Below are 15,000 nucleotides of genomic sequence, written 5' to 3'. Positions count from 1 at the left end.
GGGATGGGGCGGGAAGGCCCCAACGGCTAGACGGAAGAGGCTTCAGGGCCGCCTAGGAATGGTCCAAGCATCGGACACGCTTGGGGCGACTACCAGTGACAGCCCCCTATCCCGCGATGCGTCCGATACGAAGATGGTTCCAAGGCGGCCGAGGAGCCTCACCGCATAGCAATCGGGGTGCGAGGTGGGGGATGCGGCGAGATGGCCCCAACGGCTAGACGGAAGAGGCCACAGGGCCGCGTCGGAATAGTCCAAGCATCGGACGCGCTTGGGGCGACTACCAGTGACAACCCCTTATCCCGCGATGCGTCCGATACGAAGATAGTTCCAAGGCGGCCGAGGAGCCTCACCGCATAGCAATCGGGGTGCGAGGTGGGGGATGCGGCGAGATGGCCCCAACGGCTAGACGGAAGAGGCTGCAGGGCCGCCTCGGAATAGTCCAAGCATCGGACGCGCTTGGGGCCACTACCAGTGACAACCCCTTATCCCGCGATGCGTCCGATACGAAGATAGTTCCAAGGCGGCCGAAGAGCCTCACCGCATAGCAATCGGGGTGCGAGGTGGGGGATGCGGCGAGATGGCCCCAACGGCTAGACGGAAGAGGCCACAGGGCCGCCTCGGAATAGTCCAAGCATCGGACGCGCTTGGGGCGACTACCAGTGACAACCCCTTATCCCGCGATGCGTCCGATACGAAGATAGTTCCCAGGCGGCCGAGGAGCCTCACCGCATAGCAATCGGGGTGCGAGGCGAGGGATGCGGCGAGATGGCCCCAAAGGCTAGACGGAAGAGGCTGCAGGGCTGCCTCGGAATAGTCCAAGCATCGGACGCGCTTGGGGCGACTACCACTGCCAACCCCTTATCCCGCGATGCGTCCGATACACAGATAGTTCCGAGGCGGCCGAGGAGGTGGGGGATGCAGCGAGATGGCCCCAACGGCTAGACGGAAGAGGCTGCAGGGCCGCCTCGGAATAGTCCAAGCATCGGACGCGCTTGGGGCGACTACCAGTGACAACCCCTTATCCCGCGATGCGTCCGATACACAGATAGTTCCGAGGCGGCCAAGGAGCCTCACCGCATAGCAATCGTGGTGCGAGGTGGGGGATGCGGCGAGATGGCCCCAACGGCTAGACGGAAGAGGCTGCAGGGCCGCCTCGGAATGGTCCAAGCATCGGATGCGCTTGGGGCGACTACCACTGCCAACCCCTTATCCCGCGATGCGTCCGATACACAGATAGTTCCAAGGCGGCCGAGGAGCCTCACAGCATAGCAATCAGGGTGCGAGGCGAGGGATGCGGCGAGAAAGCCCCAACGGCTAGAGGGAAGAGGCTTCAGGTCCGCCTCGGAATGGTCCAAGCATCGGACGCGCTTGGGGCGACTACCAGTGACAACCCCTTATCCCGCGACGCGTCCGATACACAGATAGTTCCAAGGCGGCCGAGGAGCCTCACCGCATAGCAATCGGGGTGCGAGGCGAGGGATGCGGCGAGAAGGACCCAACGGCTACACGGAAGAGGCTTCGGGGCCGCCTCGGAATGGTCCAAGCATCGGACGCGCTTGGGGCGACTACCAGTGACAACCCCTTATCCCGCGACGCGTCCGATACACAGATAGTTCCAAGGCGGCCGAGGAGCCTCACCGCATAGCAATCGGGGTGCGAGGCGAGGGATGCGGCGAGAACGACCCAACGGCTACACGGAAGAGGCTTCGGGGCCGCCTCGGAATGGTCCAAGCATCGGACGCGCTTGGGGCGACTACCAGTGACAACCCCTTATCCCGCGACGCGTCCGATACACAGATAGTTCCAAGGCGGCCGAGGAGCCTCACCGCATAGCAATCGGGGTGCGAGGCGAGGGATGCGGCGAGAAGGACCCAACGGCTAGACGGAAGAGGCTTCGGGTCCGCCTCGGAATGGTCCAAGCATCGGACGCGCTTGGGGCGACTACCAGTGACAACCCCTTATCCCGCGACGCGTCCGATACACAGATAGTTCCAAGGCGGCCGAGGAGCCTCACCGCATAGCAATCGGGGTGCGAGGCGAGGGATGCGGCGAGAAGGACCCAACGGCTAGACGGAAGAGGCTTCGGGTCCGCCTCGGAATGGTCCAAGCATCGGACGCGCTTGGGGCGACTACCAGTGACAACCCCTTATCCCGCGACGCGTCCGATACACAGATAGTTCCAAGGCGGCCGAGGAGCCTCACCGCATAGCAATCGGGGTGCGAGGCGAGGGATGCGGCGAGAAGGACCCAACGGCTAGACGGAAGAGGCTTCGGGTCCGCCTCGGAATGGTCCAAGCATCGGACGCGCTTGGGGCGACTACCAGTGACAACCCCTTATCCCGCGACGCGTCCGATACACAGATAGTTCCGAGGCGGCCGAGGAGCCTCACCGCATAGCAATCGGGGTGCGAGGCGAAGGATGCGGCGAGAAGGACCCAACGGCTAGACGGAAGAGGCTTCGGGTCCGCCTCGGAATGGTCCAAGCATCGGACGCGCTTGGGGCGACTACCAGTGACAACCCCTTATCCCGCGATGCGTCCGATACACAGATAGTTCCAAGGCGGCCGAGGAGCCTCACCGCATAGCAATCGGGGTGCGAGGCGAGGGATGCGGCGAGAAGGACCCAACGGCTAGACGGAAGAGGCTTCAGGGCCGCCTTGGAATGGTCCAAGCATCGAACGCGCTTGGGGCGACTACCAGTGACAACCCCTTATCCCGCGACGCGTCCGATACACAGATAGTTCCGAGGCGGCCGAGGAGCCTCACCGCATAGCAATCGGGGTGCGAGGCGAGGGATGCGGCGAGAAGGACCCAACGGCTAGACGGAAGAGGCTTCAGGGCCGCCTCGGAATGGTCCAAGCATCGGACGCGCTTGGGGCGACTACCAGTGACAACCCCTTATCCCGCGACGCGTCCGATACACAGATAGTTCCGAGGCGGCCGAGGAGCCTCACCGCATAGCAATCGGGGTGCGAGGCGAGGGATGCGGCGAGAAGGACCCAACGGCTAGACGGAAGAGGCTTCAGGGCCGCCTCGGAATGGTCCAAGCATCGGACGCGCTTGGGGCGACTACCAATGACAACCCCTTATCCCGCGACGCGTCCGATACACAGATAGTTCCGAGGCGGCCGAGGAGCCTCACCGCATAGCAATCGGGGTGCGAGGCGAGGGATGCGGCGAGAAGGACCCAACGGCTAGACGGAAGAGGCTTCAGGGCCGCCTCGGAATGGTCCAAGCATCGGACGCGCTTGGGGCGACTACCAGTGACAACCCCTTATCCCGCGACGCGTCCGATACACAGATAGTTCCGAGGCGGCCGAGGAGCCTCACCGCATAGCAATCGGGGTGCGAGGCGAGGGATGCGGCGAGAAGGACCCAACGGCTAGACGGAAGAGGCTTCAGGGCCGCCTCGGAATGGTCCAAGCATCGGACGCGCTTGGGGCGACTACCGTTGCCAACCCCTTATCCCGCGATGCGTCTGATACACAGATAGTTCCGAGGCGGCCGAGGAGCCTCACCGCATAGCAATCGGGTTGCGAGGCAGATTATTGGGAAGGGAACCCCCTGGGATGCGGCTCAAGCAGTGCCCAAAGGGACTGGAATGCGGAATCACATCGAGAGACCCAAATGCTATACGAGGGCTCAAATCGAATTATCGATTTGGCCACGACATGGACGCATCGGAACGACTACCTTTGCCGAACCACTCGCAATTGCATCCATACCGAAACCAATAGACATTTCCGTTAGAGCCCTCGCATAGCATTCGGGAATCTCGCATGCCCCTCTAAATCGACCAATGCTGGCGCTCAATGAAAATCCGAGCGCTACCACCGTTCGAGCGCCAGCATTGGTCGAGTTAGAGGGGCACGGGGGAGAATGCTCCAGTCAACACCTCCCCTATATAAGTTATTTGTCCGATTCTCGCACAACCGTAGTCTGCCTCGTCGAATCAAACAACGGTCCCAGATTCCGACTTCCGTTCCGTAGAGACCCAAAAGCTAGATGGAGGCTCGCAAGAAAGAGAGTCGGCGCATAGCAATCGGGTTTCTCGAACGTTTAGGGACCGAGCTCACTTGCGGATAGGGCAAAATCCGCCAAGCAACCCAAAAGCTAGACGGGGGCTCGAATCAAATCGCCTAGGCGGCCACAACAACGACGTGTTGGATCGACTACCAGTGCCAAACCATTCAGCAAGACTAGTCTGTGTCGAGGCCGGATAGAGATTCTCAGAGAGCGCCCGCATAGCATTTAGGAGACCTGCCGCGTCCCTCACACTCGACAAATGGTGGTGCACGTTTATAAATCCGAGCGATCCCAACCCTTTCAAGCACCAACATCGGTCGAGATAGAGGGGCACGGAGGGGGCTGCGTGAGACAACACAGTCCCCTATATAAGTTATTTGTCCGATTCTCACACATCCGAAGAATGGTCATCAAATCGGACAACAGCCCAAACTTCCGACTTCCGTCCCAGAAAGCCCAAGAGCTATCTAAAACGTTCATGGCCGGAACTCGATCGCGGCTATACCAGTCCGCCAAGCAACCCAAAAGCTAGACTGGAGCTCTAGTCGAATCACCTCTGTGGCCATTGCAAGGACGTGTTGGAGCGACTACCATTGCCGAACCATTCCGCAGGTCGAGTCCATACCAAGGCCGCATAGAGATTCACGATGAGCTCCTGCATAGCAATCAGGAGACTTGCCGTGTCCATCACAATCGATAAATCCTGGTGCAAGATTTTTGCATCCGAGTGCTCCAACCAGTCGAGCACCAGCATCAATCGACATAAACGGGCACGGGGGGAGGATGCTCGAGAACACTACCTCCCCTATATAAGTTATTTGTCCGATTCTCAAGCAGCCGAAGTCTGGTCATCGAATCGGGTCAAAGACCACAACTTCCGACTTTACCCACAATGCAAGTCATCGAATCGAACATCGGCCCCCGAGTCGGACTCCATGCGTATGTCAGGTCATCGGACCCAAATTCCGCCTTCCTGCGCATGGCGGGCCATCAATATCAACTCGGTCATCGGACCCAAACTCCGCCTTTTTGCGTATGGCACGCCTTCAAATCGGTCATCGGACCCAAATTCCGCCTTCCTGTGCATGGCGGGCCATCAACATCAACTCGGTCATCGGACCCAAATTCCGCCTTTCTGCGCATGGCACGCCATCAACTCGGTCATCGGACCCAAATTCCGCCTTCCTGCGCATGGCAGGTCATCGGACACAAATTCAGACCTCGCCAATATGCCTACGTATCGAATCGGTCATCGGACCCAACTTCCGACTTCATCCATACTGTAGGGTCTTTGAGGTTGGCGCGGTGCGCTCAACCCAGGGAGTCGACCCATCGAAGCATACACCTCCCCTATATAAGCTATTTGTCCGATTCCCACACCTGTGTAGTTTGCACCTCTGACCAGGACATCGACCCCAACTTCCGAACTCGACTGCAACGACGGCACCAGCGCCTTGGTGCGCACCTTGCGACGCACAGTCCCAACATTCGCCTTCCTGCACATGGCAGGTCATCGGACCCAAATTCCGACCTCGCGAGTATGCCTACATATCGAATCGGTCATCGGACCCAACTTCCGACTTCATCCATACCGTAGGGTCTTTGAGGTTGGCGCGGTGCGCTCAACCCGGGGAGTCGACCCAACGAAGCATACACCTCCCCTATATAAGCTATTTGTCCGATTCCCACACCTGTGTAGTTTGCACCTCCGATCAAGACATCGACCCCAACTTCCGAACTCGCCTCCAACGACCGAACCAGCGCCTTGGTGCGCACCTTGCAACGCACAGTGCCAACATTCGCCTTCCTGCACGTGGCAGGTCATCGGACCCAAATTCCGACCTCGCGAGTATGCCTACATATCGAATTGGTCATCGGACCCAACTTCCGACTTCATCCATACCGTAGGGTCTTTGAGGTTGGCGCGGTGCGCTCAACCCGGGGAGTCGACCCAACGAAGCATACACCTCCCCTATATAAGCTATTTGTCCGATTCCCACACCTGTGTAGCTTGCACCTCCGATCAGGACATCGACCCCAACTTCCGAACTCGACTAAAAAGACCGCACCAGCGCCTTGGTGTGCACCTTGCAACGCACAGTGTCAACATTCGCCTTCCTGCACATGGCAGGTCATCGGACCCAAATTCCGACCTCATGAGCATACCTACTAATCGAATCGGTCATCGGACCCAACTTCCGACTTCATCCATACCGTAGGGTCTTTGAGGTTGGCGCGGTGCGCTCAACCTGGGGAGTCGACCCATCGAAGCATACACCTCCCCTATATAAGCTATTTGTCCGATTCCGACACCTGTGTAGTTTGCACCTCCGCTCAGGACATCGACCCCAACTTCCGAACTCGCCTGCAACGACCGAACCAGCGCCTTGGTGCGCACCAAAAGTGCGCACTTTTGGAGGGCACTTTTGTGCGCTCCAAAGGTGCGCACTTTTGGAGGGCACTTTTCTGCGCTCCAAAGGTGCGCACTTTTGGAGGGCACTTTTTGGAGGGCACTTTTCTGCGCTCCAAAGGTGCGCACTTTTGGAGGGCACTTTTTGGAGGGCACTTTTCTGCGCTCCAAAGGTGCGCACTTTTGGAGGGCACTTTTTGGAGGGCACTTTTCTGCGCTCCAAAGGTGCGCACTTTTGGAGGGCACTTTTTGGAGGGCACTTTTCTGCGCTCCAAAGGTGCGCACTTTTGGAGGGCACTTTTTGGAGGGCACTTTTCTGCGCTCCAAAGGTGCGCACTTTTGGAGGGCACTTTTTGGAGGGCACTTTTCTGCGCTCCAAAGGTGCGCACTTTTGGAGGGCACTTTTTGGAGGGCACTTTTCTGCGCTCCAAAGGTGCGCACTTTTGGAGGGCACTTTTTGGAGGGCACTTTTCTGCGCTCCAAAGGTGCGCACTTTTGGAGGGCACTTTTGTGCACTCCAAAGGTGCGCACTTTTGGAGGGCACTTTTCCTGTGCTCCAAAGGTGCACACCTAGGTGAGCACCTTCGACCACACCTTGTAGCACACCAAACTCTGACTTTCGACTTCATCCGCAATGCAGGGTCTTTGAGGTTGGCGCAATGCGCACAACCAGGGGAGTCGACCCATCAAACCCAACACCTCCCCTATATAAGCTATTTGTCTGATTCTCATACATGCGTAGCCTGCAGGAGCAATTAGGACATCGACCCCAACTTTCGGCTTCTAAACGAAAACAAGGTCTTTGAGGTTGGTGTAATGCGAACAACTAGGGGAGTCAACCCATCAAACCCAACACCTCCCCTATATAAGCTATTTGTCTGATTCTCATACATGTGTAGTCTACAGGAGCAATTAGGACATCGACCCCAACTTTTGACTTCTTAACGAAAACAAGGTCTTTGAGGTTGACGTAATGCGCACAACCAGGGGAGTCGACCCATCAAACCCAACACCTCCCCTATATAAGCTATTTGTCCGATTCTCATACATGTGTAGCCTGCAGGAGCCATTAGGACATTGACCCCAACTTTTGACTTCTTAACGAAAACAAGGTCTTTGAGGTTGGCGTAATGCGCACAACCAAGGGAGTTGACCCATCAAACCCAACACCTCCCCTATATAAGCTATTTGTCTGATTCTCATACATGTGTAGCCTGCAACAACGATTAGGACATCCACCCCAACTTCTGAATTCGTCTGCGTTGACCGCACCAAAGGTGCACGCCTTGGTGCTCACCAAAATCCGACTTCCGACTTCTTCTGCTATGCGGGGTCTTTGAGGTTGGCGCAGTGCGCACAACCAGGGGAGTCAACCCACCGAATGCAACACCTCCCCTATATAAGCTATTTGTCTGATTCTCATACATGCGTAGACTGCAGCAATGATTAGGACATCCACCCCAACTTTTGACTTCTTAAACAAGACAGGGTCTTTGAAGTTGGTGCAGTGCACACAACCAGGGGAGTCGACCCATCAAACGCAACACCTCCCCTATATAAAGCTATTTGTCCGATTCTCATACGTGTAGTCTGCAGCAGCGATTAGGACATCGACCCCAACTTCCGAATTCGTTTGCATTGACCGCACCAAAGGTGCACGCCTTGGTGTGCACCCTGGAGTGCACTTTGGTGCTCACCTCGGTGCACACTTTGGTGTGCACCTCGGTGTGCACCAAAGGTGCGCACCTTGGAGCGCACCAAAGGTGTACACTTTGGAGCGCACCACATAGGGTCTTTGAGAGGTTGGCGCAGTGCGCACACCAAGGTGGGTGTTGAGGTGCGTGCCGAGGTGGGTGGGTGCTAGGGTGCGCTCCATGGTGGGTGCCAGGGTGGGTGCGTGCTAGGGTGGATTCCAAAGAGGGTCATAGGGTGGGTGCCAAGGTGGGTTGGTGATATAGTGGGTTCAAAGGTGGGTACTAGGGTGGGTTCCAAGGTGGGTCACAAGTTGGGTGCCAGGATGCGTGGGTGTTAGGTTGGGTGCCAAGGTGGGCTCCTGCGTGGGTGGGTGCTAGGGTGGGTTTCAAGGTGGACGCGAGGGCGGGTGCCAAGGTGGGTAACAAGTTGGGTGTTAGGATGGGTGAGTGCTAGAGTGGGTGCCAAGGTGGGTGGGTGCTAAGGTGGATGCCAAGGTGGTTCACAGGGTGGGTGGGTTCTAGGGTGAGTTCCAAGGTGGGTCACAGGTTCAGTGCTAGGGTGGGTGTCAAGGCGGGTGTCGAGGTGCCTGGGTGCTAGGGTGTGGATGCCAATGTGGGTCATAGGGTGGGTACTAGGGTGGGCTGCAATGTGGGTGCCAAGGTGGGTAACATGCTCGGTGGGTTCTAAATTGGGTGCCAGGGTGGGTGTGCACCCACCTTGCCCGAGGTGGGTGCCAAGGTGCCAGTGTGGGTGGGTGCTAAGGTGGATGCCAAGGTGGGTGAGAAGGTGGGTGATAGGTTGAGTGGTAGGATGGGTGGGTGCCAAGATGGGTCACAGGGTGGGTGCAAGGGTGGGTAGGTGCTAGGGTTGGTGTCAGGGTGGGTGGGTGCTAGGTTGGGTTCCAAGGTGGGTGCGAGGGTGAGTGTCAAGGTGGGTCACAGGTTAGGTGCTAGGATGGGTGAGTGCTAGGGTGCAAAGGTGCCAGGGTGGGTGCTAGGATGGGTCGATGCTAGGGTGAGTGGCAAGGTGGGTCCACAAGTGTCAAGGTGGGTGCCGAGGTGGGTGCCAAGTCGGCGACTGCTATGGTGGATGCCAAGGTGGGTCACGGGGTGGGTGCCAAGTTGCTAGGTTGGGTTCCAAGGTGGGTGCCAACGTGGGTGCTAGGGTGCGTGGGTTAAAGGGTGTGTCACAACGTGGGTGCCAGGATGGGTGCGCACCCACACTGGCCAAGACGGGTGCGGGTGCAAGGTTGGGTTCCAAGCCCGGTCACAGGCTGGGTGCTAGGATGGGTGGGTGCCAAGGTGGGCACCAGGGTGGGTGCACCCACCCTGGCCAAGGTGGGTCACGGGGTGGGTCCTAGGGTGGGTAACGGGGTGGGTACTAAGGTGCGTGCCAAGGTGGGTCATAGGGTGGGTGCCAAGGTGGGCACCAGGGTGGGTGTGCACCAACCCTAGCCAGGGTAGGTCACGGGGTGGTTGTCGGGGTGGGCGTCAAGGAGCCAAGGTGGGTGGCAAGTAGCCAAGTTGCGTGCCAAGGTGGGTGTCGGGGTGGGTGCCAAGGATCCAAGGTGGGTGCCAAGGAACCAAGGTGGGTGTCTGGGTGGGTGCCGAGGTGGGAGCCAGGGTGGGTCCCAAGGTGAGTGCAAAGGTGGGTGCCAGGGTCAAGGTGAGTGCCAATGTGGGTTCCAAGGTGCCAGGGTCAGGGTGAGTGCCAATGTGGGTTCAAAGGTGCTAAGTTGGGTGCGAGGTTGGGTGCGAGGGTGGGTGGGTGCCAAGGTGTGCTAGGTGGAAGCCCGGGTGGGTCGGCATCCCATGGGTGTCGAGTTGGGTGCCTGATGGGTGCTTCTTGTCAAGTTTTAGTCGTCGGGACTCATTTCGAGCCTTAGAGGTCGTTTCTTGTCCGGTTGCCCTGTCTTCGACCTGGGAACCCAATTTTGGTCCTCGGGTCCCATTTTTTTTTGTCTCGCATCCCACTTTTGGCCTGTGGCCTTTTCGGGGTCGATTCTCGTTTTGGGCATCAGAGCATGTTTCTTCTCCTAAAACCCAATATTTGTTTATTAAGTCTCGGAACACATTTTTGTTCTCGTGGACCCATCATGGGTCTTGGAACGCATTTGTGGTCCTTGGGTCCCATTTTGCATCCCGAAACTTGTGTTTTGGTGCTTGATCCCTATTTTGGGTGCCCACCTTGCACCAAGTGCGCACCCGGGGCAAACCGAGCGCCTTGGTGCACCGGGGCAAGATCGAGCGTGCACCCGAGGCGCCCCGAACATGCACCAAGGTGCACTCGGCCCACATGTGAGCGCAGGTCGTTGCGCCCGAGGTGGTGTGTGGGCACCGCGTTGCAGACGGGACACTGCACGCACACGACGCCCCCTCCAGGTGCACGCACGTAGGCCGGGCCGGGTGCACACCCGACGCCCTAGCAAGGTGCGCGCACCCGGGCAGGGCTCACACTTGGCGAACGGGGCGCACTTCGCGAGGGAGGGTGTGCACCTCGACGGGGGTGGGTGGCCGGGGTGGATTCGCACGTGGGTCGCGGTTTGCTAAGTACACACTGCGACAAGCTCATAACGGGTGCGATCATACCAGCGTTAGTGCACCGGATCCCATCAGAACTCCGCAGTTAAGCGCGCTTGGGCCGGAGTAGTACTGGGATGGGTGACCTCCCGGGAAGTCCCGGTGTTGCACCCTTTTTTAGTTTTTCGCCGGGCGTCGCAATGCTATTTGAATAAACCTTTTGCCCGTTTGCGTTCTCGTCGGGGCCGGGCCGGGCCGGGGTGCGCTGCCCGCACTACCGCGCGCGCGGGGGCGACACCGAGCGCGCACCCGAGGCGCCCCGAGCACACAGGCCACGGTGCAACCCGGGCGTTGTGCGCGCACCCCGGTGCGCCCGAGGTGCTGCGCGCGCACCCAGGTGAAATCGGTGTGCACCTCGGCCAGTGCGCGCTCGGTCGAGTCGCGCACGTTGGCCAAGGTGCACGGTGATGTTTCTTACTCTAAGGTTCCGCACCAGACGCCCGGGACAGGTGAGCGAAGCTGGGCGGGGCCGGGTGCGCGGCCGGGGCAGGTGCACGCAGCTGGAGAGAGCTTTGGAGCACACTTCGGAGCGCACCAATGATGCGCTCCATTCAAAAGTTTCCTGAAAAGGCAAAAAAAGTTGAGATTATAGAATTTCCCACTTGAGAGATTGTAAAAAAAAAAAATTTTAAATGAAGGAAACGCGGGTGCCAAGGTGTGCGCAGCCCAGCCAAGGTGTGCGCACCAAGGCGCCCACCCTGGCGAAGGTGCACGCAAGGTGCGCACCCGAGGCAAACCGGACAATTAACCCAACTTTCGACTTCGCGCGCACCTTGGAGCGCACTTCGGAGCGCTCCTTGGTGCGCACCAATCTTGGGCACCTCGGAGTGCACCATGGCGCCCACCAAGGTGCGCACCCGGGGCAAACCGAGCTCCGACTTCGTGCGCACCTTGGAGCGCACGAAAGGTGCGCACCATGGCGCCCACCAAGGTGCGCAGCCCAGCCAAGGCGTGCGCATCAAGGTGCGCACCCTGGCGAAGGTGCGCACCCGGGGCAAACCGAGCTCCGACTTCGTGCGCACCTTGGAGCGCACAAAAGGTGCGCAACCCAGCCAAGGTGTGCGCACCCCGGTCAAACCGAGCTCCGAATCGTGCGCACCAGAGGTGCACGCCATCGTGCGCACCTTGGAGCACACTTCGGAGCCCTCCTTGGTGCGCGCCGATGTTGCGCACCTCGGAGCGCACCCGGGGAAAACAATGCAATTAACCCGACTTTCGACTTCGTGGGCACCTCGGAGCGCTCTCGGGTTCGCACCTCGGAGCACACCGAGGTGCCCACCCTGGCGAAGGTGCACGCGAGGTGCGCACCCGGGGCAAACCGGGCTCCGACTTCGTGCACGCCGCACCTTGGAGCACACTTCGGAGCGCTCCTTGGTGCGCACCAGGGCGCGCAACCCAGCCGAGGTGCCCACCCCGGCGAAGGTGCACGCGAGGTGCGCACCCGGGGCAAACCGGGCTCCGACTTCGTGCACGCCATGGTGCCCACCGCGGCGAAGGTGCACGCGAGGTGCGCACCCGGGGCAAACCGGGCTCCGACTTCGTGCACGCCGCACCTTGGAGCACACTTCGGAGCGCTCCTTGGTGCGCACCATGGTGCCCACCAGGGCGCGCAACCCCGCCGAAGGTGCACGCGAGGTGCGCACCCGGGGCAAACCGGGCTCCGACTTCGTGCACGCCGCACCTTGGAGCACACTTCGGAGCGCTCCTTGGTGCGCACCATGGTGCCCACCAGGGCGCGCAACCCCGCCGAAGGTGCACGCGAGGTGCGCACCCGGGGCAAACCGGGCTCCGACTTCGTGCACGCCATGGTGCGCACCGCGGCGAAGGTGCGCACCCGGGGCAAACCGGGCTCCGACTTCGTGCACGCCGCACCTTGGAGCACACTTCGGAGCGCTCCTTGGTGCGCACCAGGGCGCGCAACCCAGCCGAGGTGCCCACCCCGGCGAAGGTGCACGCGAGGTGCGTACCCGGGGCAAACCGGGCTCCGACTTCGTGCACGCCGCACCTTGGAGCACACTTCGGAGCGCTCCTTGGTGCGCACCATGGTGCCCACCAGGCCGCGCAACCCAGCCAAGGTGTGCGCACCAAGGTGCACGCGAGGTGCGCACCCGGGGCAAACCGGGGTCCGACTTCGTGCACGCCGCACCTTGGAGCACACATCGGGGCGCTCCCGGGTTCGCACCGGCGTTGCGCACCGTGGTGGGCACCTCGGAGCACACCAAGGTGGGCAGCGAGGTGCGCACCTTTGATGCGATGCCTTCACTAATTTCCATAAAAGGCAAAAAAAAAACGAGATTTTAAAATTTCCGTTTTGAAAGATAGTGAGAAAAAGGGAATGCTGGTGCCATCTTGAGCCCGCCCTGGTGCGCAGCCCAGCCAAGGTGTGCGCACCAAGGTGCCCACCCTGGCGAAGGTGCGCGCCCGGGCAATTAACCCAACTTCCAACTTCGCGCGCGCCAGGGTGGGAGCGCACCCAACAACCGGGCCTGGGAAGAGCCAATGCGAGAAACCCCACCAAACGCTCTGACAAAAAAAGAGGGGGCGCTCCAGTAACCCCGCTTCGGAGCGCACCCTGGGCAAACCCAGCCAAGGTGCCCACCCCGGCCAAGGTGCAGGCGAGGTGCGCACCCGGGGCAAACCGGGCTCCGACAACGTGCACGCCGCACCTTGGAGCACACTTCGTAGCGCTCCCGGGTGCGCACCTCAGAGCACACCAAGGTGGGCAGCGAGGTGCGCACCTTTGATGCGCTGCCTTCACTAATTTCCAGAAAAGGCAAAAAAAAAAGGAGATTTTAAAATTTCCGTTTTGAAAGATAGTGAAAAAAACGGAACGCGCGTGCCATCTTGAGCCCGCCCTGGTGCGCAGCCCAGGTAAGGTGCCCACCCTGGCAAAGGTGCGCACCCGGGCAATTAACCCTACTTCCGACTTCGTGCGCGCCAGGGTGGCAACCGGGCCTCGGAAGAGCCAATGCGAGAAACCCCACCAAACGCTCCGACAAAAAAAGAGGCGGCGCTCCAATAACCCCGCTTCGGAGCGCAGCCGGGGCAAACCCAGCCAAGGTGCCCACCCCGACGAAGGTGCACGCGAGGTGCGCACCCGGGGCAAACCGGGCTCCGACAACGTGCACGCAGCACCTTGGAGCACACTTCGAAGCACTCCCGGGTGCCCACCGGCGTTGCGCACCGTGGTGGGCAGCGAGGTGCGCACCTTTGATGCGCTGCCTTCACTAATTTCCAGAAAAAGGCAAAAAAAAATGAGATTTTAAAATTTCCGTTTTGAAAGATAGTGAAAAAAAAGGAACGCGGGTGCCATCTTGAGCCCGCCCTGGTGCGCAGCCCAGGCAAGGCATGCGCACCAAGGTGCCCACCCGAGGTGCACACCCGGGGCAAACCGGGCTCCGACTTCGTGCAGGCCGCACCTTGGAGCACACTTCGGAGCGCTCCTTGGTGCGCACCATGGTGCCCACCAGGGCGCGCAACCCAGCCAAGGTCTGCACACCAAGGTGCCCACCCCGGCGAAGGTGCACGCGAGGTGCGCACCCGGGGCAAACCGGGCTCCGACTTCGTGCACGCCATGGTGCCCACCGCGGCGAAGGTGCACGCGAGGTGCGCACCCGGGGCAAACCGGGCTCCGACTTCGTGCACGCCGCACCTTGGAGCACACTTCGGAGCGCTCCTTGGTGCGCACCATGGTGCCCACCAGGGCGCGCAACCCAGCCAAGGTGTGCGCACCAAGGTGCACGCGAGGTGCGCACCCGGGGCAAACCGGGGTCCGACTTCGTGCACGCCGCACCTTGGAGCACACATCGGAGCGCTCCCAGGTTCGCACCAGCGTTGCGCACCTTTGATGCGCTGCCTTCACTAATTTCCAGAAAAGGCAAAAAAAAACGAGATTTTAAAATTTCCGTTCTGAAAGATAGTGAAAAAAACGGAACGCGGGTGCCATCTTGAGCCCTTCCTGGTGCGCAGCCCAGGCAAGTTGTGCGCACCAAGGTGCCCACCCTGGCGGAGGTGCGCGCCCGGGGCAATCCGGGCTCCGACTTCGTGCACTGCATGGTGCCCACCAAGGCGCGCAACCCAGCCAAGGTGCCCACCGCAGCGAAGGTGCACGCGAGGTGCGCACCCGAGGTGCACACCCGGGGCAAACCGGGCTCCGACTTCGTGCACGCCGCACCTTGGAGCACACTTCAGAGCGCTCCTTGGTGCGCACCAGGGCGCGCAACCCAACCAAGGTCTGCACACCAAGGTGCTCACCCCGGCGAAGGTGCACGCGAGGTGCGCACCCGGGGC

General features: G+C 60.2%; 1 non-coding gene across 1 annotated transcript; it reads left to right on the top strand.

Moving 5' to 3' along the window:
* The first annotated feature begins 10,705 nt into the window (after positions 1-10,705).
* On the top strand, positions 10,706-10,824 carry LOC131862766 (5S ribosomal RNA). Its single transcript, XR_009361703.1, has one exon. It is a non-coding gene; the product is annotated as a 5S ribosomal RNA (ribosomal RNA).
* The last annotated feature ends 4,176 nt before the right edge of the window (positions 10,825-15,000 follow it).

The sequence above is a fragment of the Cryptomeria japonica genome, unplaced genomic scaffold (assembly GCF_030272615.1).
Source record: "Cryptomeria japonica unplaced genomic scaffold, Sugi_1.0 HiC_scaffold_51, whole genome shotgun sequence".
In the NCBI taxonomy this organism is placed as follows: domain Eukaryota; kingdom Viridiplantae; phylum Streptophyta; class Pinopsida; order Cupressales; family Cupressaceae; genus Cryptomeria; species Cryptomeria japonica.
Note: the sequence above shows the minus strand (reverse complement) of the source record. Positions and strands in the feature narration are given on the sequence as shown.